This window comes from Carlito syrichta, unplaced genomic scaffold, assembly GCF_000164805.1.
Source record: "Carlito syrichta isolate Samal-C Ts95f unplaced genomic scaffold, Tarsius_syrichta-2.0.1 Scaffold313449, whole genome shotgun sequence".
Lineage (NCBI taxonomy): Eukaryota > Metazoa > Chordata > Mammalia > Primates > Tarsiidae > Carlito > Carlito syrichta.
In genome coordinates, this window is record NW_007257545.1 from 241445 (window position 1) to 267199 (window position 25755).

The 25755-nt window shown below is 42.9% G+C and overlaps 1 protein-coding gene and 1 pseudogene across 1 annotated transcript in view; one reads left to right on the forward strand and one right to left on the reverse strand.

The window, feature by feature from the left end:
• Positions 1 to 25755, forward strand: part of TNRC6A (trinucleotide repeat containing 6A) — a 222134-nt gene that overhangs the window by 46022 nt on the left and 150357 nt on the right. The window lies entirely within an intron of this gene.
• Positions 5227 to 6496, reverse strand: LOC103273029 (annotated as a pseudogene).

Here is a 25755-nt window from a genome sequence, read left to right on the forward strand (position 1 = left end):
GGAAATTAAAACTGCAGTTTCTGTTTATGTACAAAGCAAAAAGAACACTACCTTTCAAAACTGATGAGATGCAGACAACCCTGTAATCAGAGGCAAAATCGTAATTTAAAATGTTGTTATTAAGAAAGAATTTTTGCAACGAAGTGTTTCTTGTAAAAGAGGTATAAAAAAGAACTAAATGAACCAAAATAGCAGGTAGACAGAATCAATAATGATAAAAGCAGCGATTACTAAATTAAAAAATACAGATAAATAAATGTTAAATAAAACCATGTGCAAAGTCTTTGATAAAATTAATAAAATAGAACTCTAGATAGACTTATCAAGGAAAATAGAGTACATATTTCAAAATACGGAAATTAAAAAGGGAGTTTAGCCAGAAATACAGCAGAGATTTACAAAGCTGTAAAAGAATATTTGTCAGTTCTATGCTAATAACATTAAATTTTTGAGATTATTTTATGACACTTTTTTAAAGCCAAGATATGTGATGAATGATTCTTATTAATAGATTTCCTAATGCTGAGCATTTCCTACTTTCCTGAAATATGTTAAATTTTCTTTGGTAATATCTTATTTAGCATATGATACTCATAAGTAATATTGGCATATAGTTGTTCTTTGCAACATGATTTTCAGGTTTTGATATGACTTTCACAAAAAAAAGAACATATTTTATTTCTCTGTGCTCTGATACCATTTATATAGAAGGAGAATTGCTTATTTGTTGACTATATGGAAGAATTTCTCCAAGAGACCCTGTGGATCTGGTGGATTTGGGGTGGGAAGCTGGTTAATATTCTCAATTTTTTCTCCTTACTGTTTTATTTAAGATTCCTAAAATTGTATATACTTACAATTTTTTCTAGAAAATCATCTGTTTCATTCAGATCTTCAAGCTTAATTAATTGCACAGTTTTTCTTTCTTTTTTTTTTTTTTTTTTTTTTTTTGAATTGGAATCCCACTCTGTCACCCAGGCTGGAATGCATTGGCACGTTCATGGCTACTGCAACCTCTACTTTGTTGGACTCAGGCAATTTTTCCGCCTCAACCTTCCAAGTAGCTGGAACTACAGGTGTGCACCACCACGTCTGGCTAATTTTTTTATTTATTGTAGAGACAAGGTCTCGCCAAGTTGCCCAGGCTGGTCTTGAATACTTGGGTTCAGGCAATTCTCTCTCCTCTGCCTCCCAAAGTGCTGGGATTATAGACATAAGCCACCCTGCCTGGCCCTCCCTTCTCCCTATTTCTAATGTGATTTTGAGCTTTTTTCATTTTTTTCCTGATTAGTCGACTCAGTAGTTTATTTTACTCCAACCAACCTCATCCCTAAGAGCTAACATGAGTTAGCGCTTATGCTAATCAATTCTTTTTTATGTGTTTTCTAATTCACCTGTTATAATCTGATGTGTTTTATTTTCTAGTTCACCTATTATTTTTTCTTATTTCTTAGACTAATGTGTTGTTTTTCGAACTTCTTTGATTAAATACTAAATTAATTTATTTTATTTGTCCTTCTTATGACTTTGTTTAGGGTTATGGCTTTATCTCTTAGCAATCCAGCTTTAGCAATATGACAGAAGTTTTTATATGTGTTAACTTCATTTCATTACCCAAAATGTTGGGAAATTTTGTTTTCTTTTTTTTTTCTGTCTCTCTTTCTCTCTTTCTGTGTGTCTCTCTTTCCTTGTCTCCCAGTTTTTCCCAGGTGGATGGCAGGCTTTTCCCCTTCTAATTGTGTTGCTAATTTTTAGTTTTCTAGAAAGTAGTCTGTACTTTCTGAATTTTTTTAAGGTTTTTTCTTGCAGCCTGATAGAGTCTGTTACTGTAAAAATTCCCTAAAAACATAAAAGATGTATCCTCTGTTATCAGCATATGGCATTTGATGCAGCACTACAAAGTTATTAAATATATAAATATTTATTAACCTTATTAAATACATATTTGCATCCTCTCGATCTTTATTTTCAAATTCCTTATCTACTGTGGCTTGGGCAAGGTGAGCTCCCAGGTTGTGTGTTAGTCCTTGGAGTATGTTGAAAGGTGATGCTCAGATCATTTTGATGCTATTTCCTACTGTGTTCTCACATCATTGAAGTTCAGCCTAACTATAGGTGCCCCTTGTCATTATGAAAATGTCCCCATTTGTCTTGGTTGCCTCATTGAACCTTGGATCCAATGTTGTCTGATATTAGGATCATGACCTGTGATTTCTTTCTGTTAGCCTTTGTCTGGTGTGTCTTTGCTTATACTTTTTTTTTTTTTTTTTGAGTTGGAGTCTTACTCTGTCATCCAGGATGGAGGGCAGTGGCACACTTATGGCCACCACAGCCTCGAACAGCTGGGCTCAGGTGATCCTTCTGCCTCAGCGTTCCAAGTAGCTGAAACTACAGTCACACGCTGCCACACCCCGGCTAATTTTTTTGATTTATTATAGAGATGAGGTCTCACCAAGTTGCCCAGGCTGGTGTCAAACCTGTGACCTCAGGCAATCCTCTCACCTCAGCCTCCCAAAGTGCTGGGATTATAAGCTTGAACCACTGCGCCGGCCTTGCTTATACTTATAATTTCAAACTTCTTGAGAAGCTTTCTTTGCCATTTTATTTTGTTTTCAATAAAATGTCAGGTTTTGCTTATTTGATCCAGTCTGAAAGTCTTTCTCTTTAAATTATTTAAAAAAAAAAAAACTCCACATACATGAATTGAAATGACAAATATGATTTGTCTTAATTTCTTCACTTTATATTTTCTGTTTTTAACATTTCCTGTTTCCTATAATTTGATACAAGCACTGTGTTTGCTTTGCTTTGCCTTATCCTGTGTCTGTGCATTATTGCCCATTTTTAGCTTTATACTTCTAGGTTGCCTTTATACTTTCAGATGATATTTTAAACCTCTATTTCCAGATTTGTCAATTTCCAAAAAAAAAAAAAAATACTTATTGACTTACTAAAAATTTTTTTAAATGAGTGCACTTGCTGGATTTCTGTTGTGTCAATTTTTGCACTGGGGAAAGGGTGGAGTAGGCAGCAAAGATAAAAAAGAGTTAAACAGCTGGGCGCAGTGGCTCACACCTGTAATCCCAACACTTTGGGAGGCAGAGGCAAGAGGATTGCCTGAGCCCAGGTGCTCAAGACCAGCCTGGGCAACTTGGCAAGACCTCATCTCTACAATAAATCAAAAAATTGTCAAGCATGGTGGTGTGTGCTTGTAGTTCCAGCTATTTGGAAGGCTGAGGAGGAAGGATTGCCTGAGCTCAGCAGGTTGAGGCTGCAGTTGCTGTGAGTGTGCCTCTGCACTCCAACCTGGGTGACAGAAGTGAGACTTCAACTCAAAAAAAAAAAAAAAAAAGTTAAACTAAGCCCATGGGCCATCGTGGCTGCCAGCTTGTGGGTTCTAGTTTCTACTTTCTGCAGTTGTATTAGACTGATACAGGCCAAGAATGTCCAAGAGTCCTGCCAGAGTCACCAAGAAAGATGATACGGGTGAACCCCTAAGGTGGGGTTCAATCTGAGAGGCCAAGTGGGTTCTTGGCTTCCTGCAGGAAGGAATTCAAGCCCTAGCCATTGTAAGGCAAGTGCAGAGAAAGAGAGGATGAGCCAAGTGATTAAAGAAAATGTATTTGAGAGAAAGAAAAGAAAGGCTATCCCTAAAGAAGAACCAGCACCTTTGTTCTTTAGTGGATCCCTTTTATACCCCTAGCCAGCGTCTGGCAGTCACGTAGCATGCAGTACGCGTAGTCCTGAGAAAGCAGGGGCCGGTGGTCACGTCCCAAAGAAGAAGTTCGGGGGTGATGGTGATACTAAGATGCAATTCTTGAGAAAGCAGGTGTCGGCTGTAAAACAGTCAGTAGCAAGATGCCATTAATCACCCAGCCTTAGGATGCAACCTTGAGAAAACAGATGTAGACAGCAAAAGCGGTTAGTGATATGATGCTGTTAGAGTAGAATGGTCAGTTTCACAGGTCATCGCAACCTTACATCCCATTTGTGAGGTTCACACAGTGAGTTATTTTAACAATGGCTCCCTTTACCCCTTCCCCCATGTAAGCCCTATCAGCCATAAGTAGAAGATGAAAATTAAGTTTATTAAAGAAACGAATCCAGCCAGGTGCGGTGGCTTACGCCTGTAATTCTAACACTCTGGGAAGCCGAGGTGGAAGAATTGCTTCAGCCCAGGAGTTGGAGACCAACCTGGGCAACATAGCATCTCTACAAAAAATAAAAATTAGCTGAACCTGGTGATGCAAGTTTGTAGTTTCTGCTACTCCAGTGGCTGAGGTAAAAGGATCGTCTGAGCCGGGGAGGTCGAGGTTGTGTGAGTCGTGATCATGTCACTACACTCTAGCCTGGATGAACTTAGTGAGACCCCGACTCAAAACAAAACAAAACAAAAAGAAATGGATCCATAGTGCAATGGCTTCACAGCTTACTGCAGTCTTGAACTCTTGGGCTCAACTGATCCCTCACCTCAGCTTCCTGAGTAGCTGGAACTACAGGCATGTATCACCATGCCTGGCTAATTCTGGGGTTTTTTTTAATGTTTTGGTAGAGACGAGGTCTCACAGTGTTTCCTAGACTGGTCTTGAGCTCCAGAGCTCAAATAATCCTCCTACCTCGGCCTCCCAAAGTGTCAGGATTGCAGGCGTAAGCTACGGCTCCTGGCTTCTTTATTCTGTACAGCATAGTATTCTATAATCTAAACGTAATAATGTATCTAACAATATTCTTATTGATGGAGCAACTAATTAATGGAGCAAGTAATTAATGCCCATGTAATAAGAAAACAAATAAATGATCATGTTTATATAGAACTAGTAGAGTTTTTCATTGTTACAGTCCCTAAGAGGTTTAACTTATCAACAATCTTAAAAATATCTGTACTCTTTAATTCAGAAATTTCATTTATAGAAAATTTATCTTAAGATAATTGTAGAAGAGCTTAATGATTACTCTGCAAGAATCATTATTGTTGCTTTATTTGGAAGAGCAAAAAAGTTGGAAACAACCCAAGTATTCAACATTAGAGGACTGGTTGAGAAAATTATGGTACATTCATATGATGGAATCTACAGGGCCATTAGCAGTGTGAGTAGTGGTTTAGGGACCTTCATCTAATTTGCAGAGGCCAAGCATAGGCACATTGCCAGGGGTGCTTTTCAGTTCACTTTCATGGACCTTATGATATGTGGAGATGATTCTTACATTCTAGCAATAAAGTTACTCCTAGTCCTGGTTCTGGTGAAAGCATGACAGTGGGGAGAGTGCATGTATGTATTTGTGTGTGCATACACACATATGTATGCCTACACAGGAGCATTTTCTTTTCTTTTTCTTTTTTTTTTTCTTTTTTTTTGAGTCAGAGTCTCACTCTGTCACCCAGGCTGGAGGGCAGTGGCACACTCCTGGCCACTGCAGCCTCGACCTGCTGGGCTCACGCAATCCTTCTACCTCAGCCTTCCAAGTAGCTGGAACTACAGGCATGTGTCACCACACCGGGCTAATTTTTTAACTTATTGTAGAGATGAGGTCTCACCAAGCTGCCCAGGCTGGTCTTGAACCTGTAGACTCAGGCAATCCTCTCACCTCGGCCTCCCAAAGTGCTGGGATTACAGGCTTGAGCCACCATGCCTGGCACAGCATTTTCAAAAGTATGTAACAAGCTGGAGAAAATCATTTTCACAAGCATCACCTCCATGGAGACCAGTGATTTTACTTGAAAGAAATTTATTTGACAATCGTGGGACGCTGCCAGGGGAAGGAGGGGGGCAAACATAACATCACTAAGGGTACCTGATCCTAAATAAGGGGAAGCGAGGACCAGTGGAAGGCCCCAATTTCACCTGCATTTAGATTACTTACATACTTAGTCCCGACTTGCATCCCACATCTTGATAATAAAATATAAAGTTTAAAAAAATAAATTTGAGCCGGGCTCGGTGGCTCAGCCTGTAATCCCGCGCCTTTGGGAGGCTGAGGTGAGTGGATTGCCTGAGCCCGCGGGTTCGAGACCCCCCTGGGCAGCAAGACCTCATCTCTACAGTAAATCAAAAAATCAGCCAGGCGTGGTAGTGCTTGCCTGTAATTCCGGCTACTTGGAAGACTGAGGCAGAAGGATCACCGGAGCCCAGCAGTTCGAGGCTGCGGTGGCCGGGAGCGGCCACTGCACTCCAGTCTGGGCGACAGAGTGAGACTCCAACTAAAAAATAAATAAATAAATAAATAAATAAATAAATAAATAAATAAATTTCTTGATGAGCTACTTAAAAGAGATTATGAGATCACAAATGATCTGAGTGTGGTCAGAACCGTCTTGCAAGAGACAAGCAAAGGAATTCTTTTAGTTTACTCTTAGTTTACTCTAGAGGAAGTGAGAAGAGAGAGGAGGGAGTGGGAAGATGTGTTGGGGAATCCCCAAGACACCCTCAGGTTTGATGATTTGCTAAGAAGACTCACAGAACTCAGAAGAGCTGTTCTATTCACAGTCATAATTTCCTACAGTGAAAAGAAAATTCAGCAAAGGAGAACGATGCTCGGGGCAGAGTCCAGGTGCAAGCTTCCTACTGCACCCTCCTTGTAGAGTCATACGAACAGTGCTTAATTCTCCCAACAGTAATACATGATAACGCCCACAGAGCATTGCCAAACAGGGAAGTTCACCTGAGCCTTAGTGTCCATGTTTCCTATGGCAGATCCTTTACCCTGTCTCCAGCCCCTCCAGAGGTTAAACTGATACAGTGTGGTCCAAGGCCCCTACCATAAATCATGCTCTTAGCATAAACAATCTGCCATGGCCCGAGGCCCCAGATATATAGAAACACTCTTATCACACAGAATAGTTTAAGGGCTTAGAGGTTATCTCCCAGGAACAAGTCAAGGACCAGTCTTTCCTTTGAAATGTGCAGGGTTTGATCATCTCAAGTCTGCTGAGTTAACCCTTTAGTGAACAGAAGAGGAAAGGAAAGTTGGGAGATGTCAGAAGATTCTGTGGACAAGGTGCCCTGCCAATTATTCTGAAATCTCCAGAAAAAGCCTATAAGAAATCCTCCAAATTCTTTCTGTATACGGGGATCTTACGGAAATCTTTAAGTACATAGAGTTAGTGAAAATCCAAGAAATGTGTTTGGGGAAAGGGCTGCAGAGAACAGAAGTGAAGACAGACAGAAGCAAAGGAGAGGAAACCACAAGACTAGATGGAATCATGGGAGGGTTGCTGCCAGATATCAGGGGACAAGATTTGCAGTGGAGAGGCTGTTCTGATGGGGAGGTGGTGCAAAATTATTTTCAAAAACATAATCTTACAACTTTCTTTGTATGACTCACTGTCAAACTACTTTTTCTAAAGTAATGTTTTCTTTTCTTTCTTTCTTTCTTTTTTCTCTTTCTTTCTTTTTTTTTTTGTTTTGAGTGGAGTCTCACTCTGTCACCCAGACTGGAGTGCAGTGGCCGCTCCGGCCACCGCAGCCTCGACGTGCTGGGCTCCGGCGATCCTTCCACCTCAACCTTCCAAGTAGCTAGAACTACTTGGAACTACTTGGAACTACAGGCGCGCACTACCACACCCTGCTAATTTTTTTGATTTATTGTAGAGATGAGGTCTCACCAAGTTACCCAGGCGGGCCTCAAACCCGTGGGCTCAGGCAATCCACTTACCTCAGCCCCCCAAAGTGCGGGATTACAGGCTGAGCCACCGAGCCCGGCTTCTTTCTTTCTTTATTTTTTTTGTGAGACAAGGCCTCACTTCATTGCCAAGGTTGGAGTGCCGTGGCATGATCCCAGCTCACTGCAGCCTCGACCTTCTAGACTCAAGTAATTCTCCTGTCTTGGCCTCTTGAGTAGCTCAGACTATAGGCATGCACAACCATGCTCTGCTAATTTTTTTTTTTTTTAATATTTTTGTAGAGATGAGATCTTATTATGTTGCCGGGCAGATCTCGAACTTCTTGGCTCAAGCAGTCCTCCTGCCTCGGCCTCCCAAAGTGCTGAGATTACAGGTGTGAGCCAACACACCCAGCCTGGAAAGAATTTTTTAAATTATCCCACCCCAATTGAATCAGAGACTCAGGGAATCGGGGTTATGAGAGGTTTTTGTTGTTGTTTTTTCATTCCCTGGATGAATCTAACGTGTAGCCAGTGTCAAGATCCACTGCTCAAAGGAGTTCTCATTAAGGACAGAACAATGATCTTATTTCCATATCACCTTAAAACAGTTTCTCAGCCTCACTACTATTGACATTTTGGTGCTGGATAATTCTCTGTTTGGGGGTGGGGTGTGTTCTGTGCATTAGAGGATGTTTCTTCAGCAGTATCCCTGGCCTCTACTCACGATAGGCCACTAGCACACCCTTTCCAGTTGTGACAGTAAAAAATGTCTCCAGACATTGCCAGTATCCGCTAGTGGATCAAAATCACCTCTGGCTGAGAATCACTGCCTTAAAAGAATTATTGAAGGTGTCACTTGTGCAAAATTTGCTTACAGGGACAAGCTTTTCCCCATAACTCCTTATCGACGCTCTGCTAGCATATCAATCAAATGGTATTTGTGAGTTTGTGGTGCAGGGCAGCTGACGGTGGTTCCTTTTCAGTGGCAAGTTGTGAGCCATTGTACTGAAGAAATGATACATACCAATGTAAGCATAAATAGGAAACCTTCTGGGTGTTCATGAGAAATAGTGTTTAAGAGTATACGTGTGGGAGGGCGACAGTTGGAACAAGTCTCAACTCCAACATTTACTCACTGGCTTATTTTGTTTTGTTTTTTGTTAGTTTTTACAAACCAAAGTCATTCCAAAATGTAATAGTTTAAAATAACACCACGAGCCGGGCTCGGTGGCTTAGCCTGTACTCCCGCGCCTTTGGGAGGCTGAGGTGAGTGGATTGCCTGAGCCCGCAGGTTCGAGACCCACCTGGACAGGCGAGACCTCATCTCTACAATGAATCAAAAAGTTAGCCAGGCGTGGTAGCACGCACCTGTAGTTCCAGCTATTTGGAAGGCTGAGGTGGAAGGATCGCCGGAGCCCAGCAGGTCGAAGCTGCAGTGGCCGGGAGCGGCCACTGCACTCCAGTCTGGGTGACAGTGAGACTCCAACTCAAAAAAATAAATAAATAAATAAAATAACCTCATGGCTTACTGCTCATGAGCCCATGGGTCAGTGGGGTGGTATTTCTGTTTTGGTCAGGCCTAGTTTATCTGTGACCAGCTGCAGGCTGGAGAGGTGGCTCTGCTGATCTTGGCTGGGCTGTGTCACATGCCCGGGAATCAGCTGGAAGAATCAGCCTCCTCTCATTCTGAAGGAGGCAGGCTTGGACTCATGCACATGGCAATGACAGGAGAACAAGTGGGAAAATGCGGCATCTCTTGAGACCTAGACTTGGAATTGGCCCATCACCCCTTCCCCTGCATTATTCTGGTCCAAGTAGACCACAAGGCCAGTGGGCAGAAAGACAGGTTTCTCTCTTGAGGGAAAAGCTGCAAAGTCACTTTGCTGTGTGACTTCAGTGTGACAGACAGGGAAGGACGGAGAAGTGTGGTCAGTCTACCACATTTGGGCAAGCTACTAAACCTTGTTAGGCCTAAGTTTTCTCATCTGTTGAACTCAGAATTGTTGTGAAGATTCAGTGACCAGTGCATAGTTAGTGCTTCTAAATGATAGCTATTATTACTGTTGTGCCATTTGCTCTTTAGCATATTTTTTTTTTTTGAGTTGGAGTCTTACTCCGTCATCCAAGCTGGTGTGCAGTGGCACGCTCACGGCTACCCCGGCATTGACCTGCTGGGCTCCAGCGATCCTTCCGCCTCAGACTTCCAAGTAGCCGGAACTACAGGCGCATGCTACCATGCCCAGCTAATTTTTTATTTATTGTAGAGATGAAGTCTCACCAAGTTGCCTGGGCTGGTCTTGAACTCGTGGGCTCAGGCAATCCACACGCCCCAGCCTCCCAAAGTGCTGGGATTACAGGCTGAGCCACCGAGCCAGTCATCTTTAATGTATTTTTATGGTTGCACTTCACTCAGTGAATGAATGCAACTAACAAAGACTTAGTGATCTGGTCCCTGTACCCCCCACCCTTATTCACCCTGGCTCCAGTGACTCAAGTACTTGAAGTGGCCTGAAGGTGGCATCATGCTTTCCTTCATTTTTGTCACCAGTGATCTGTGCCCTCCATCTGGGACGTCTACTCTCTCTTGACCATTGAACAATTCAGGGCAACTGAGATGCAGTCTTCTCCAGGTCCTGGGAAGTAGCAGTTGCTTTGCCTTCCCCACCCCCTCTGAGAAGAGCTAACTATTCACTCTTAATTAAGGCCAGCAGTGACTTTAGGTAGGGACATGCACAGAGCATCAGCTATCACTGAATCATCTAATGAGAAAGTCATTCCCTCTTTGATGGCTTTTCAGCTCTTCTGATTACACAAGAAAGTTCCATTTGGTGCTCGTGCACCTTTTACACCTCTCTAAAACTTGCCAACCCTTCCTTTCAACACAGTGAGCCTGAGTCTCTGAACTTTCAACTGGAAAAAGGTATTAGTTAGAATTTCAAGATACTCCATTGGTCTCATTTTTTTGTTGTTGTTTAGGGTTTCTTTCTTTCATGGCAAGTGATACAAGATTCATATTTTTTGTTGAGGTTTACAGTTTTTTTCAAAACCACATTTATTTGACCAATGAAAAGGTAATCCATTTAAAGAGGAAAAAATGTTAACTAAATAATGAAGTGAGTGGTACTCAGGACAAAAATAGAGAGGGGGCACATGAGTGACAAATTTGGGAAAATCCTGAACTAGATCAGCTGTATAATCTCTTTTAATAATAATCCGATAGACTGGGCATGGTGGCTCACACCTATAATCACAGCCCTTTGGGAGGCCAAGGTGAGAGGATTGCCTGAGCCCACGAGTTTGAGACCAGCTTGGGCAACTTGGTGAGACCTCATCTCTATGATAAATCAAAAACTGAGCCAGTGCCTGTAGTTCCAGCTACTCGGTAGTCTGAGGCAGGAGGATTGCCTGAGCCCAGCAGGTCCAGGCTACGGTGGCTGTGAGCGTGTCACTGCCCTCCAGCCTGGGCGGCAGAGTGAGACTCTGACTCAAAAAAAAAAACAACCAAAAAAACCCTATAGCTCCAACAGGAGTCTCTAGTTGTTTGTTGAGTCATGCCTTTGACATTAGAGTCAATCTATGAGGGCAGGGACCGTGCCTGCCCAGTCTTTGATCCCAGCTCCTCACAAAAGTGCTAGAAAAATCAGGCACTCCAGTGCCACTCGTGGGAGAGGACCGAGTCGCCAGTGATTCATCATCCTGTCCTCCGCTGAATTGTGTTATCCTCGTGGCGCTAGCAGGAGGAGAAGTTGTAGTAGTAGTAAGAGTAGTAATAGTAATAGTAGCAGCCATAGAAATCGAAGTAGTTGTTGAGTAATAGTAGAAATAGACATATTATTACTAGTAGCAATCAATTCATTGAGTACCTAATGTGGGCCAAGTATGCAACTTAACTCTATATACATCTTCTCATTTACTTCTCATTGCAACCCTATGAGGCAGCTATTTTTATGATACCCATTTCACAGACTAGGACACTTAGGCTTAATGAGGTGAAAGAATTTGCCCAAAGCCACCTAGCTAGGTAGAAGTAAAGCTGGGAGTCCAAAGTCAGTCTTGGGTGGCAGAGATAACCCCTCCCCCCAGGGTCTCCAGAATGCAATGCTTCTCACCTTGCTAAGGCAGCGGGAATGCTGCTTCAGCAACTCATGTATAATTTAAGGGAATTCTAAAGCAGTTTGAATATTTAAATTATGTCCTAGTGATATAAAAAATCTGCTTCTTTTCGGTTTGTGTTTCCCCCAAATTCAGTAGAATATCTGAGAACTCTCCCATCTCTGCTCCACCTCCATGCACTCCCCAGCCCTACCCATACCATCCCAGCCTCCGGTCTCTCTCATTTCACTGAAGAAATGAGATTCAGATGGAAAAATACTGGTACAGGCTTGACCGAGGCTCTCTAATAGACACTGTGCATCACGCATCAGCTGCTGCTGTTGCTATGGTGACAGCCACAATTTCTCCCAGACAGCTTGGGTCTGAAGGGAGGGTGGACCCTAGGGGAGCAAGTGGATTTCTCCAACCTATCAGTCCCTCTCACCTTGCCCGTTTCTCTCACCTCCCCGACTCCCACCAACCCACACACTTCCTTAGATGATGCTGACAGGGGGTACCAGCACCCCCAGGCCATCATAATTAGCATCTGGCTGGGAGCCCAGTCTTCTGGCAGCACATTCCTCACCTTCCTTCCCAGCCTATCTCCTTTCCCTAGCACCCCTCTGACAGCTCTGCAGCAGCTGCGGCAATGGAACCGACAGCCTCAGCCCCAAGGTCACCACCAGCGCCAACAGTGACCAAGCACCCCCTTCCTCCCTGGCTGGACAACACACCAGTTAATGCCTCGCTCTTGTCTAAGCCATCTGGGGTCATAAAACTGCGATTTTGGAAAAAAGAAGTTGTCCTTAGGAGGATGGGTAAGACTAAACTCCAGTTCTTGAAGGGACTAAGAGATTCATTTGGCTTGAGATTCATCAGTTAAGTTCTCCAGGGCTGAGAGTATGGAGCAAGAGAGGCATCAGACACCCCAAAAGGGTCAGGAAAGAATCAGAAAAGTCTATGTGTCCATGAGAATTGGAGCCTGGGGTGTTGAAGATGGTGGTGGTGAGGTCATAATCATGATGACAACAGTACTATTTACCGAGCATCTGTGGTACCCCAGACACTGTACTGTAATTGTCACATTGTTTGTTTGTTTGTTTTGAGTTGGAGTCTCACTCTGTCGCCCAGGCTGGAATGCAGTGGCATGCTCATGCCCACCGCAGCCTCAACCCGCTGGACTCAGGGTATCTTTCCACCATGACCATTCAAGTAGCTGGGACTGCAGGCGTGCACTGCCACGCCCTGCTAATTTTTTGATTTATTGTAGAGATGAGGTCTCGCCAAGTTGCCCAGGCTGGTCTCGAACCCTTGGGCTCAGGCAATCCTCTCACCTCAGCCCCCCCAAAGTGCTGGGATTATAGGCATAAGCCACCGTGCCAGGCTCATCCTCGCATTGACTAGGAGTAGTTTGTAGTAGCCATGTGATAGCTACTGTCACTACACCCATTTCACAGATGGAGATAGAAGGCCTAGAAAACACCTCAGGAGACAATGACACAAATCTAAAATGTGAGACATTCTATAAGACAACTGGCCTGTGGACTTTTCACAAACATCAGTCATTTACAAAAGGGTAGAAATATTTTCTAGAGAAAGAGTAAAAAACCAAATGCAATTTGTGATTCTAGATTGAAAAAATAAAAACCTAGATTGAAAAAAGAATGAAAGACGTTTGAGCAATATTTGGTGAACTGTGAATATGAACAGCATATGAGATAGCATTAGGAAGCCTGGGCACAGTGGCTCATGCCTATAATCCTAGCACTTTGGGAGGCCAAGGTGAGAGGATTGCCTGAGCCCATGAGTTCAAGACAGACCTGGGCAACTTGACCGAGACCTCATCTCTACAGTAAATCAAAAAATTAGCCGGGCATGATGGTGCACACCTTGGAAGACTGAAGTGGAAGGATTGCCTGAGCCCAGCTGGTTGAGGCTGCGGTGGCCATGTGTATGTCCCTGCACTCCAGTCTTGGTGACAGAGTGAGAATCCGACTCAAAAAAAAAAAAAAAAGAGAGATAGCTTTAGGAAATCATTAATTTTCCTTGAGTGTGATTCTGGTGTCATGTTTGTGTAGAAGAATGTTCTCTTTTTGGTGATACAGGCCGAAGTATTTGGAGAAGTATCATGATGCCTAGACTTACTTGCAGATATACTGACATACATATATACATATACATATTTACATATATATGGCAAACACTGAATAATACTACAATACTAATAATAATACTTTTGAATCCAGATGATCCATCATTGAGTCATCAATAGTACTAATCTTTCAACTTTTCTGCGTGTGTGGAAACTTAATAACTAGAATCATGAGGGAAAGTAGGAAAGAAGGGTTAAGTAACTTGCCCAAGGCTTAAGGTCACAGTTATCAAGTTTCAGAAGTGAACTTAGATCCCGGCCATCAGGCTTCAAAGCAGTGTCCTGGAACTGTGCTCTGCAGCCTTCCTAGAGAGAGGAGCTTGCTCACCTGGAGATGCCAGAGGGTCCCATTGGCAAGGGACCATGTCCTAGGTAAAGATAAGGAAGGAAGTTCTGGCAGTGTGAACCAGTTCAAGCAGTGAAACAACCTTTCAACAATTCACTCTAGATCTTTTTTTTCTTTTGAGTCGGGGTCTCACTCAGTTGCCCAGACTGGAATGCAGTGACATGATCACAGCTCACCCCAGTCTTTAACTCCTGAGCTAAAAGGATTCACCGTTCTCAGGCTCCCTTGCAGCTGGGACTACAGGTGTGGGCCACCATGCCCGGCTGATTTTTTTTTTTTTTGAGAGACAAGGTCTCGCCAAGTTGCCCAGACTGGTCTTGAACTCCTGGGCTCAAGCAATCCTCCTACCTTGGCCTTCCAAAGTGCTGAGATTATAGGCATGAGCCACCACACCCGGCCCAAGAAATATCTTTTTGAGACAACTATGCACAGTTGCTGGCTGAAGGGATGCAGATGTGAATGAATACAGACAAAAGTCTCACCCTCATGCAGCCTTGCAGTGCATTCAGCCCAGGTGACATCCTCAGCAACAAAGCTTGGCATCAGATATCACCCAAAACACATTTCTGGGTCAGTCCAGAAAAGGCAGTTGGGAGCTGCAGTCCATAATCATTTTTGTAGCATTAGAAGATATCAGCAAGATCAATAACAACATTGACATCAGCAACAATGTCATCAAGAATATTTCTTAAAAGCACTATGTCCAAAATTTACATTCAACACTAAATTTAAACAAATCTTAAAGGTTCCTACTGAGGTCAGTCATTTTCACATTTTTTTTTTCTGAGTTGAAGTCCAGGTTGGAGTGCTGTGGCACACTCACGGCTACCCCAGCATTGACCTGCTGGTTTCCGGCGATCCTTCTGCCTCAGCCTTCCAAGTAGCTGGAGCTACAGGTGCGCGCGACCATGCCCGGCTAATTGTCTTGAACCCGAGGGCTCAGGCAATTCACTCGCCTCAGCCTCTGAGCCACCAAGCCCAGCCCATTTTCACATTTTAAATAATAAAATTATAATAGACTTGAATATATCCAGGCACAGTGGCTCACAACTGTAATCCCAGCACTTTGGGAGGCTAAGACGAGAGGATTGCCTGAGTTCAGGGATTCGAGACCAGCCTGGGCAACTTGGCGAGACCTCGTCTCTATAATAAATCAAAAAATTGACCAGGCATGGTGGCATATGCCTGTGATTTCAGCTACTTGGAAGAGAGAGGAGGAAGGATTACCTGAGCCCAGCAGGTCGAGGCTGCGGTGGTCATGAGCGTGCCACTATGCTCTAGCCTGGGCTAGAATGAGACTCTGACTCAAAAAAAAAATTGTAATAGACTTGAACTTAATAAATATCTTCATTGTTTTGCTCAAAATTCAATACCATGTTGTCAGTTTTGCTGGGGTGTTTTTAGTCTCCAACTGATCCTTAATAAGGCAGGAGCTAACCCTAAGTTAGCCTCCCAAAGTGCTGGGATTACCGTTGTGAGCCACTGTGCCCAGATATATTCAAGTCTATTATAATTTTATTATTTAAAATGTGAAAATGGGCTCGAACCCTGATTGCACGTTAGAATAACCTGCAAAACCTCAACAACTGCTGATACCCAAGCATGACCTTTCAGAGGTCTCTGATTGAAATATGCCACAGGGACAGGGTCAGTGACCTGTTCTATTGCCTTTCTGCCCTCTTGCTCCAAATATTTTTTCATTTTTGAGTCTGGGGCTCACTATGCCACCCAGTGGCACAATCATGGCTCAACACAGCCTCCCTCTGGGCTTAAGTGACTCTCCCATCTCAGCCTCTCAAGTATCTGGGACTACAGCTGCATGCCACCGTGCCCAGCTAATTTTTTAAATTTTTTTGTAGAGATGAGGTCTTGCTACGTTGCCCAGGTTGGTCTCAAACCCCTGGGCTAAAGCAATCCTCCCACCTCGGTCTTCCTAAGTGCTGGATTACAAGCATGAGCCACTGCACACGGCCTTTGCTCCAAATATAAATTGAAGCATCTACTCAACCTTGAAGACATTCCAGCAACACATATGTAGATCAACAAATTAAACTCATAGATTATCAATTGCCAAAAAACAAAACCTTGGGACTTAAAAAAATATATATGGTGAGATGAATTACAAAGGTGAAAGAGCCCAGAAGAAAATGTTTCTCTTGAAACAAAGATTTACTGCAAAGAAGACAGTGCATTTGAAAAATGGTCTATGCTCAATGAGATAAAAGAGTACCTAGTAGACCAAGAGTGGGGTAAAAAAGAAGTGAGAACAACGCTAGGCATGATGGCTCACATCTGTAATCCCAGCACATTGGGAGGCCGACGCGAGAGGATTGCCTGAGCTCAGGGGTTCAAGACCAGCCTGGGCAACTTGGTGAGACCGCATCTCTACAATAAATAAAAAAATTAGCCAGATGTGGCCTGTAGTTCCAGCTACTTGGAAGGCTGAGGCGGAAGGATTGCCTGAGCCCAGCAAGTCAAGGCTGCGATAGCCGTGAGCGTGCCACTGCACTCCAACCTGGGTGACAGTGAGACTGACCCAGAAAAAAAAGTGAGAACAAAGGAAAACACAAGCAAGGAGTATAAGGAAAACTTAATAAAAATCTCACTGGAAACAGAAAGACAGAAACGACGTAGGAGAAAGTTCTATCAATGCAGCCAAAGAAGAACTCAGGAAATACAGAGAAAATAAAACAAGATGTGAAAAACATAGTAGAAGAAAATCATGGAACTTCTGAGTTCAGTGTGGTTGGAAATAACTGGCAGTGAATCTTAAAGCTAAAATGAATGATAAAACACAGCAATGTGGCCCGGCACAATGGCTCACACCTGTAATCCCAGCATTTGCAGAGACTGAGGCGAGAGGGTTGATTGGGACCAGGCATTCAAGACCAGCCTGGACAACATAGAGAGACCTCATCTCTACAAAAGAACTAAAAAATTCGACTGGCACAGTGGTGTGTGCTGTAGTCCCAGCTACTCACTCAGGAGACTGAGGTAGAAGGATTGCCTGAGCTTGGGAGGTCAAGGCCATAGTGAGCTATGATCATATCACTGCACTCCAGCCTGGGTCACAGAGTGAGACACTGATTCAAAAACAAGCAAACAAACACAAAAAATAAACAAAACCCAGCAAACAGCATTTGTTCATTCCCCAGAATCATTATCATGGGAATGGGAAAGGGTACTCACAACAACCCCCTAGGGGGCGCAGTCTTATAGATGATAAAATCTGGTTGCGGGAACATCACATCAGACCTGGAAGCATCAGGAACTCCGTTAATGAACAGATTGGAACAAGGGGATTCAATCTTATTATGAGTCTCTTATAAGTATAGTCTACAGATTACAAATCATTTTTTGCATCCTCGCCTGTTTTCAAATCCTAAATGCAATGACTCTGGACATGTATTAATAAGATGAAGAAAATTGTTTAAAATGAAAACAATTGTTTGGATGTGATTATTTGGAAGGCAAGTAAAAATGGAAATATCAGTGGCAAATTAGTTTAAAATTTTATCAGTTTGGGCCACCTCTTTTCTAAATGCCTTCTTCCTCTTCTTCCCAGTGTAAGGCTAATATTTATTAATGGTTTACTTTTTATTTCTAAGTTGTGATTTAAAAATAAAATAGAGGCAGGGCAAAGTGGCTCATGCCTGTAATCTCAGCACTTTGGTAAACTGAGGTGGGAGTATTGCTTGAGCCCAGGAGTTTGAGACTAGCCTGGGTAACATAGTAAGATTTTGTTAGGTCAAAGATCTTGGTGGAACCTCCAAAAATGTTAGGTTAAAAATATATCCCCCTGAGGAACTCAAATCATTCTACAAAGAAGATACCTGCATACACATGTTTATTGCAGCACTATTCACAATAGCAAAAACATAGAACTAACCATGCTGCCCATCGAAACTGGATTAGATAAAAAAATGTAGTACATATACACAATGGAATAGTATGCAGTCATTAAGGACAAACATATGGACTTCGCAGCAACTTGGATGGGTTTAGAGTCTATCATACTCAGTGATCTGTCACAGAAACAAAGAACAGAGTACCGCCGGGCTAGGTGGCTCAGCCTGTAATCCCGTGCCTTTGGGAAGCTGAGGTGAGTGAATTGCCTGGGCCCGCAGGTTCGAGACCCACATGAGCAACTTGGCGAGACCTCATCTCTACAATAAATCAAAAATCAGCCGGGCGTGGTAGCGCATGCCTGTAATTCCGGCTACTCGAAAGGCTGAGGTGGAAGGATTGCCAGAGCCCAGCAGGTTGAGGCTTCCGTGACCGGGAGCAGCCACTGCACTCGTCTGGACGACAGAGTGAGACTCCAACTCAAAAAAAAAAAACAACAGAGTACCATACATTCTCACTCATAAGCGGACCCTGAACATTTACTATGATACTATAAGACAGGAACTGGCAGTAGCAGTATACTGCTGGGGTGGGAGGGTGGGGTCACAATATTAATAAGGGTACCTGATCTCAAACCAGGGAAAATGGGGACCAAAGGGAAGCCCATACTTTACCTATATGATGACCACTTGTATACCTAATCCTGAATTGAACCCCACATCTTCAAAATAAAATTGAAAAAATTGAATAAATAAATAAAATATATCCCAACAGGGCCTCCAAAATGTTAGGTCAGACCTGCCAGAGTGGGGTTGTACGATCCAGTGCCAGGTGAAGGATGCAAAGAATTGCACAGAAGTTAGATTAGAAAATATAGTTTATGGCTGGGCTCGGTGGCTCAGCCTGTAATCCCAGCACTTTGGGAGGCCAAGGCGAGTGGATTCGAGACCCACTCGCCTTAAATCAAATAAATTTAAATCAAAAACTAGCCGGGTGAGATAGCGTGCACCTGTAGTTCTGGCTACTTGGAAGGCTGAGGCAGAAGGATCATCAGAGCCCAGCAGGTTGAGGCTGCGGTGACCAAGAGCATGCCACTGCACTCCAGTCTGGGCGACAAAGTGAAACTCCAACTCAAAAAAAAAAGAAAATATAGTTTATTTAGAAAGAAAATTAGGGAGAGAGAAGAGAGAGGAGATTCACCTTCCCAAGGAGAGGAAGTCAAAGCTTAGGAAAACATGGCCTGGCCATAGCTCAAAGAACCATATGGGCAGACCATGGCTTAGCAAAACAATGGCTAGAAAGTAAGTTAGAGAGAGAGAGAGAGAGAGAGAGAGAAAGGAGATTCACCTCTCCAAGGTAGGAGAGGGGGCCAAAGCTTACAAAACAGGTGGCATCCATAGGTCTAAGAGCACGTGACCACACCAGAGTCTAGTAAAGTAATAGCGAATGGCTGCTCAAAGTCGAATGCTTTTATACATTCCCCTTGATGGGGGCAGGTCATTAAGGTGGTTGGGTGGTCTGCTCCACGTCATCACAGAGGGCAGATAAGCTCAGGTACTAACATCAGGTAACGGCTGGCCCGCAGATGGGCGGATTAGTCACATGACTACAGCCATGTTGATGGGGTCTATGTCATGAAGGTCATGAAGAGCTAATAAGGTTAATTTGTTTACAAAACAAACTGTGAAGGAAGTTGTAAAGCAATTATCAATAGCTACCTCTGAGAAACTGGTTCTGTCCTTGGCTGGTGATTAGAGGGTAAATTAAAGTGAACTGCTAGAAAAATATGACAAAGCTAACCAATGTTAAAATGGCTGCTCATTGGCTATATTGACTCCATGTTATGTCCTTTCAGACCTCAGACTTCATGTCTACAAAAAAAAGAAAGAAAGAAAGAAAAGATGAAAAAAAAATTAACTGGACATGGAGGCACATGCCTTATTTTGAGGCTGTGATGAGCCATGATTGTGCTACTACTCCAGCATGGACAACAGAGTGAGACTCTGACTTATATAAAAATAATATAGTATTAAATGATTTGGAAGGCTCACAAACGGTGAATTACCAGTTTTGCCAGGGTGACATTAATAATCTGGGACTAACTGGGAAAGGACATTGCAAGTAATAGTCAGGATTTCAGGTGAAATTGTTTCAACAGAGTTACACATTAAAGCAGGCACAGTCTTCAGTGTATTGCAACAGAATACACAGATGATGTGTAAAGTAATCCTTTTAAGTGTTATTTGTTTTGTTAAAACACCCCCACCTCTTCCCACACACATATTGGTCTAAATTAGAACAACCATGTAAAGTAAACCTTTTTTTTAAAGGATCACTAGAAGGATTGTGGAAAGGCTGTCAAAGTAACTGTCTCAGTCAAGCCACCCAAATTCTCCAACCAACACCACCAATTTCATGCAGTTTTCTGAATCCAAAGGGGGAAGAAAAAATCAAAGAAGGTCAGGGCCTGTGGCGGTCAGAGAAAACACTAAGAATTGCAAGAGAAGTACAAAAAGATATTTTGCATGAGAAAAGCTGTGATTCTTCCTACTTCGAGAGTAAATGCCTGAATTTCCTAAGATTTCAGGTTGCTACAGGAGACTGATACTTTTAAACTTTACAAGAGGATATCTCCTATCTAAAAGAGGATTTATTTTAGATATGGAATATTGCATGCCCACATGGGGTCTTGGAATTCACACCACCTTATCCTTCACACTCCTGGAGACCTTTTCTGCTCTGTCTCCTGGAGGTTACACAACCTCGCTGTCACAGAGTCTGGAAGGATGTGCCACCCTCGACTTTCCTTCCCATTCTTTTCCCAGTTGTCCCAAGCAGTCCTGTTTCTTTTACCTAGTGGAACTATTCCCAGCCAGTGCATTAGAACCGAATGAAAAAGGATGAGCTGGCAGCCTCCCAGAGTCTAAAATCACTTCAAAGATAGACATTTAATTCAGATAATGCCTCCGAATTCATGTATGTGCCGATAGGAGAAAAAGAGTTGAGAATGATTTACACTCACTTGTCTCTATTTTCTCACCTCTACATCACTACTCAGCCTTCTTCCCTCCCCACTCCCCACTCTTGAAACTGTTCTCATCAAGGTCATCAATGACCTCCTTTTGCATCCATGGAGACTTCTTGATTTCTTGACTGTGTCTGACACAGTTAATCACTCCCTTTCCTTCCAATTCTCTCCTGCAGAATCCATGACTTCCCCCTCCTATCTCTCTGACTGCTCCTTTATCTTTTTTTTCCCTCTTTCCTTTAGATTTCTCTGTCCCTTTTCTCCCACCCCTCAGGAGTTCCTATTCCTCTAGTTTCTGCTAGCTCTTTTGTCTCTCCACATTCACTGGTGTGGCTTTAAATATCACCACCATGCCTCTGATTTCTTATTATCTGTCTCCAGTTGAGGCATCGCTTCTGAGCTCCTTGACTGGTATTTAGTTACCTCCTGGAACATCACCTCATTGTCCCTCAGATTCTTTAAAGTCAGCATGTCCAATACTGGGCTTATAATCCTTCCTTAAGTCTATTCCCCCTCAAGGTTTCTTTCTCTCAGGAAAAGGCACCAGAATCCACCAATTGCCTAGACTTGAAATTTGGAAGTTCATTCTGAACTTCCTCCCTTCCCACCACCCACCACGTCTAGTCACAGACTATGAGAGTACCCCTAAAACTGCTCGTGAATTGTATGACCACTGTCTTGTTTTTTGTGCTCATTATCTCATTGGTTATCTTGTCTCTGCTATACAATAAAACCCATGAGGACTTGAGCTTTGTCTGTCTTGTTCATGCTTTTATCACCAGTACCTAGAATAGTGCCTGATAGCACAAAGTAGGTCCTCAATACATAGCCATTGAATTCATGAATAACACTTCTGTCAGCTTGGGTTAACTCTGTCATCTCTCTTCCTCTCCATTGTTCATGTGGTTGCTGGATTATCTTTTCTTGGTTGGTAGTCTCCAAAAAGCCCCCATTGAGATGGAATCTCAATGTGTCGCCCAGGCTAGAGTGCAGTGGCATGCTCACAGCCATGGCAGCCTTGACCTGCTGGGCTTAGGCAATCCTTCCACCTCAGCCTTCCAAGTAGCTGGAACTATAAGCACACGCTACCATGCCCAGCTTATTATTTTATTTATTGTAGAGAAGAAGTCTCACCAAGTTGCCCAGACTGGTCTCGAACCCCTGAGCTCAGGTAATCCTCTCACCTCGGCTTCCTAAAGTGCTGGGATTATGGGCTAAGCCACCTCGCCTGGCCACACTAGATTTTAAAAAGCAAGGTGTAGGCCAAAACAAGCTTTACTAATAAAAGATATAAGCCGGGCTCGTGGCTCAGGCTGTAATCCCGCACTTTGGGAGACTGAGGTAAGTGGATTGCCTGAGTCTGCGGGTTCAAGACCTGCCTGGGCAACTTGGTGAGACCTCATCTCTACAATAAATCAAAAAATGAGCCGGGTGTGGTAGCGCACGCCTGTAGTTCCAGCTACTTGGAAGGTGAGGCAGAAGGATCGCCGGAGCCCAGCAGGTCAAGGCTGCGGTGGCTGGGAGTGGCTACTGCACTCCAGTCTGGGTGACAGATTGAGACTCCAACTCAAAAAAAAAAAAAAAAAAAAAAAAATATATATATATATATATATAATATAATAATAAATAATATAAAATACAATATATATTTCAATTTGGCGCAGTTGCTCATGGCTATAATCCTAGCATTTTAGGAGGTTGAGGTGGGAGGATTGCTTGAGCCCAGGAGTTCAAGACTAGCCAAGGCAGCATAGTGAGAACTTGGCTCCAAAAAGAAATTTTAAAAACTAACCAGGTGTGGTGGTGCATGCCTGTAGTTTCAACTACTCAGGAGGGTGAGGCAGAAGGATTGCCTGAGTCCAGGAGTTTGGGGCTACAGTGAGCTGTGATTGTGCCACTGTACTCCAGTCTAGGTGACAGAGTGAGACTCCAACTAAAAAAAAAGGATAAAAAATAAGATGCAAGCCAGGTGTGGTGACTTAAGCCTGTAATCCCAGTACTTTAGGAGGCCTGGGCGAGGGGATTGCCTGAGTCCAGGGGTTCGAGATGAGGTTGGGCAACTTAGTAGACTTCGTCTCTAAAATAAATAAAAAAATTAGCCAGGCAGCGTGGCACATGCCTGTAGTTCCAGCTACTTGGAAGGCTGAGGTGGAAGGATCACCTGAGCCCAGCAGTTTGAGGCCATGGTGGCCGTGAGTGTGCCTCTGTACTCCAGCCCGGGTGACAGAGTGAGACTCTGACTCAAAAAAAAAAAAAAAGGATATAATAATAAATAATATGAAATAAAATATATATTTCAATTTGGCACAGTTGCTCATGGCTATAATCCTAGCATTTTAGGAGGGTGAGGTGGGAGGATTTCTTGAGCCCAGGAGTTCAAGATTAGCCAAGGCAACATAGTGAGAACTTGGCTCCAAAAAGAAATTTTAAAAATTAACCAGGTGTGGTGGTGCATGCCTGTAGTTTCAACTACTCAGGAGGGTGGGACAGAAGGATTGCCTGAGTCCAGGAGTTTGGGGCTACAGTGAGCTGTGATTGTGCCACTGTACTCCAGTCTAGGTGACAGAGTGAGACTCCAACTTAAAAAAAAGGATAAAAAATAAAATGCAAGCCAGGTGTGGTGGCTCAAGCCTGTAATCCCAGTACTTTGGGAGGCCTGAACAAGGGGATTGCCTGAGTCCAGGGGTTCGAGATGATATTGGGCAACTTAGTAGACTTTGTCTCTAAAATAAATCAAAAAATTAGCCAGGCAATGTGGCACATGCCTGTAGTTCCAGCTACTTGAAAGGCTGAGGTGAAAGGATCACCTGAGCCCAGCAGTTTGAGGCCACGGTGGCCGTGAGTGTGCCTCTGTACTCCAGCCCGGGTGACAGAGTGAGACTCTGACTCAAAAAAAAAAAAAAAAAATATATATATATATATAGTAAGGTGCAGAACAATATTTATTGCAAGATATCATCCATGTAAAAGAAAAAATACAACTTAACGCATAATATATTTTTTAATTACACATAATCATATGTAAATGCATGGAAATGAGTCCAGAGGTAAACAAATCAACTGATTTCAATGATTTCCTCAGGATACTGAAGAAGGACTTAACTTTTGCCTATAATTTTTGAAATTTGTACACAAAGAATATACTTATGTATAACTTTTATAATTTTAAAATATTTATTACTGAAAAGGAAGAATGCACGCATAGAGGTTTAATGGTTCAAAATAAATATATATACATTTATATTTATATATATATATTGAGTTGGGGTCTCACTCTGTCACCCAAGCTGGGGTGCGCAGTGGCATGAACACAATTATCACAGCTCACAGCAGGCTCAACCTCCTGGGCTCAAGCCTTCCTCCTGCCTCATCCTCCCAAGTAGCTGGGACCACAGGCACATGCTACCACATCTGACTAATTTTTTTATTTTTTGAAGAGGCAAGGTCTTGCTACATTGCCCAGGTGGGTCTTAAACTCCTAGGTTCAATGCAATCCACCCACCTCAGCCTCCCAAAGTGCTAGGATTACAGGCATGAGCCACTACACCCAGCTGAAATATATATTTTATTAATAAACCTTATTTCAATAAAACTGAAATAATACAGAACTGTATCAAATAAAAAGTAAATAGCCTTGTCTCCCCCAACTAATCATTATTAGCAATTTGTTTTATATTCTTCCATATCTTTTCTAAATCTAATAAATACATTGGATCCTATTTTAGTTACTGTTCTCTAACCTAATTTTTTTTCTATTAATGATATATTGTGGCTGAGTGTGGTGGCTCATGCCTGTAATCTCAGCATTTTGGGAGGCAGAGGCAAGAGGATTGCCTGAGTCCACGAGTTCGAAACCAGCTTGGGCAACTTGACAAGTCCTTGTCTCTACAATAAATCATGAAATTAGTCGAGTGTGGTGGCACACGCCTGTAGTTCCAGCTACTTGGAAGACTGAGACAGAAGGATCACCTGAGCCCAGCAGGTCAAGGCTGTGGTGGCTGTGAGCTTGTCACTGCATTCCAGCCTGGGTGGCAGAGTGAGACTCTGGCTAAAAAAAAAAAAAAAAAACATATTGTGATAGGGCACAGTAGCTCATTCCGGTAATCCGAACACTTTGGGAGGCCAAGGCAGGAGAATTGCTTGAGCCCAGGCAACAGAGACCAGTCTGGACAACATAACAAGACCTCATCTCTACAAAAAAATTTAAAAAATTTGTTGCATTTGGGGGTGCATGCCTGTAGTCTCAGTTACTCAGGAAGCTGAGGCAAAAAGATCACCTAAACCCAGGAGGTCAAGGCTGCAGTAAGCTATGGTCATGCCACTGCACTCTAGCCTGGGCAACACAGTAAGACCACCAACATTATGGACTCTCTGTAATCACGCAGTGAGCTACTAATTTTGTCTTGTTGCTTTGTTGTAAGTTATTCCATTGTACGCGTGTGTTATAACTATTCTAACAAGTAAAATATAAATTCCGTAAAAACAGGACTTTATCAGGCATATTTACTGCTAAAACCATGCTCGAAGCTTAGTAGGTACTCAAAATTTAAAAATCGAACTGAATTAATTTAGCTAGTCAACTACTGATAGATAACAGTTTGATTCTACCGCAATACATTACTCTTCTCATGCTACTATAATTATTTTCTTGAGATGAATTCCTAAAGATGAAATTGCTGAGTCAAAAGG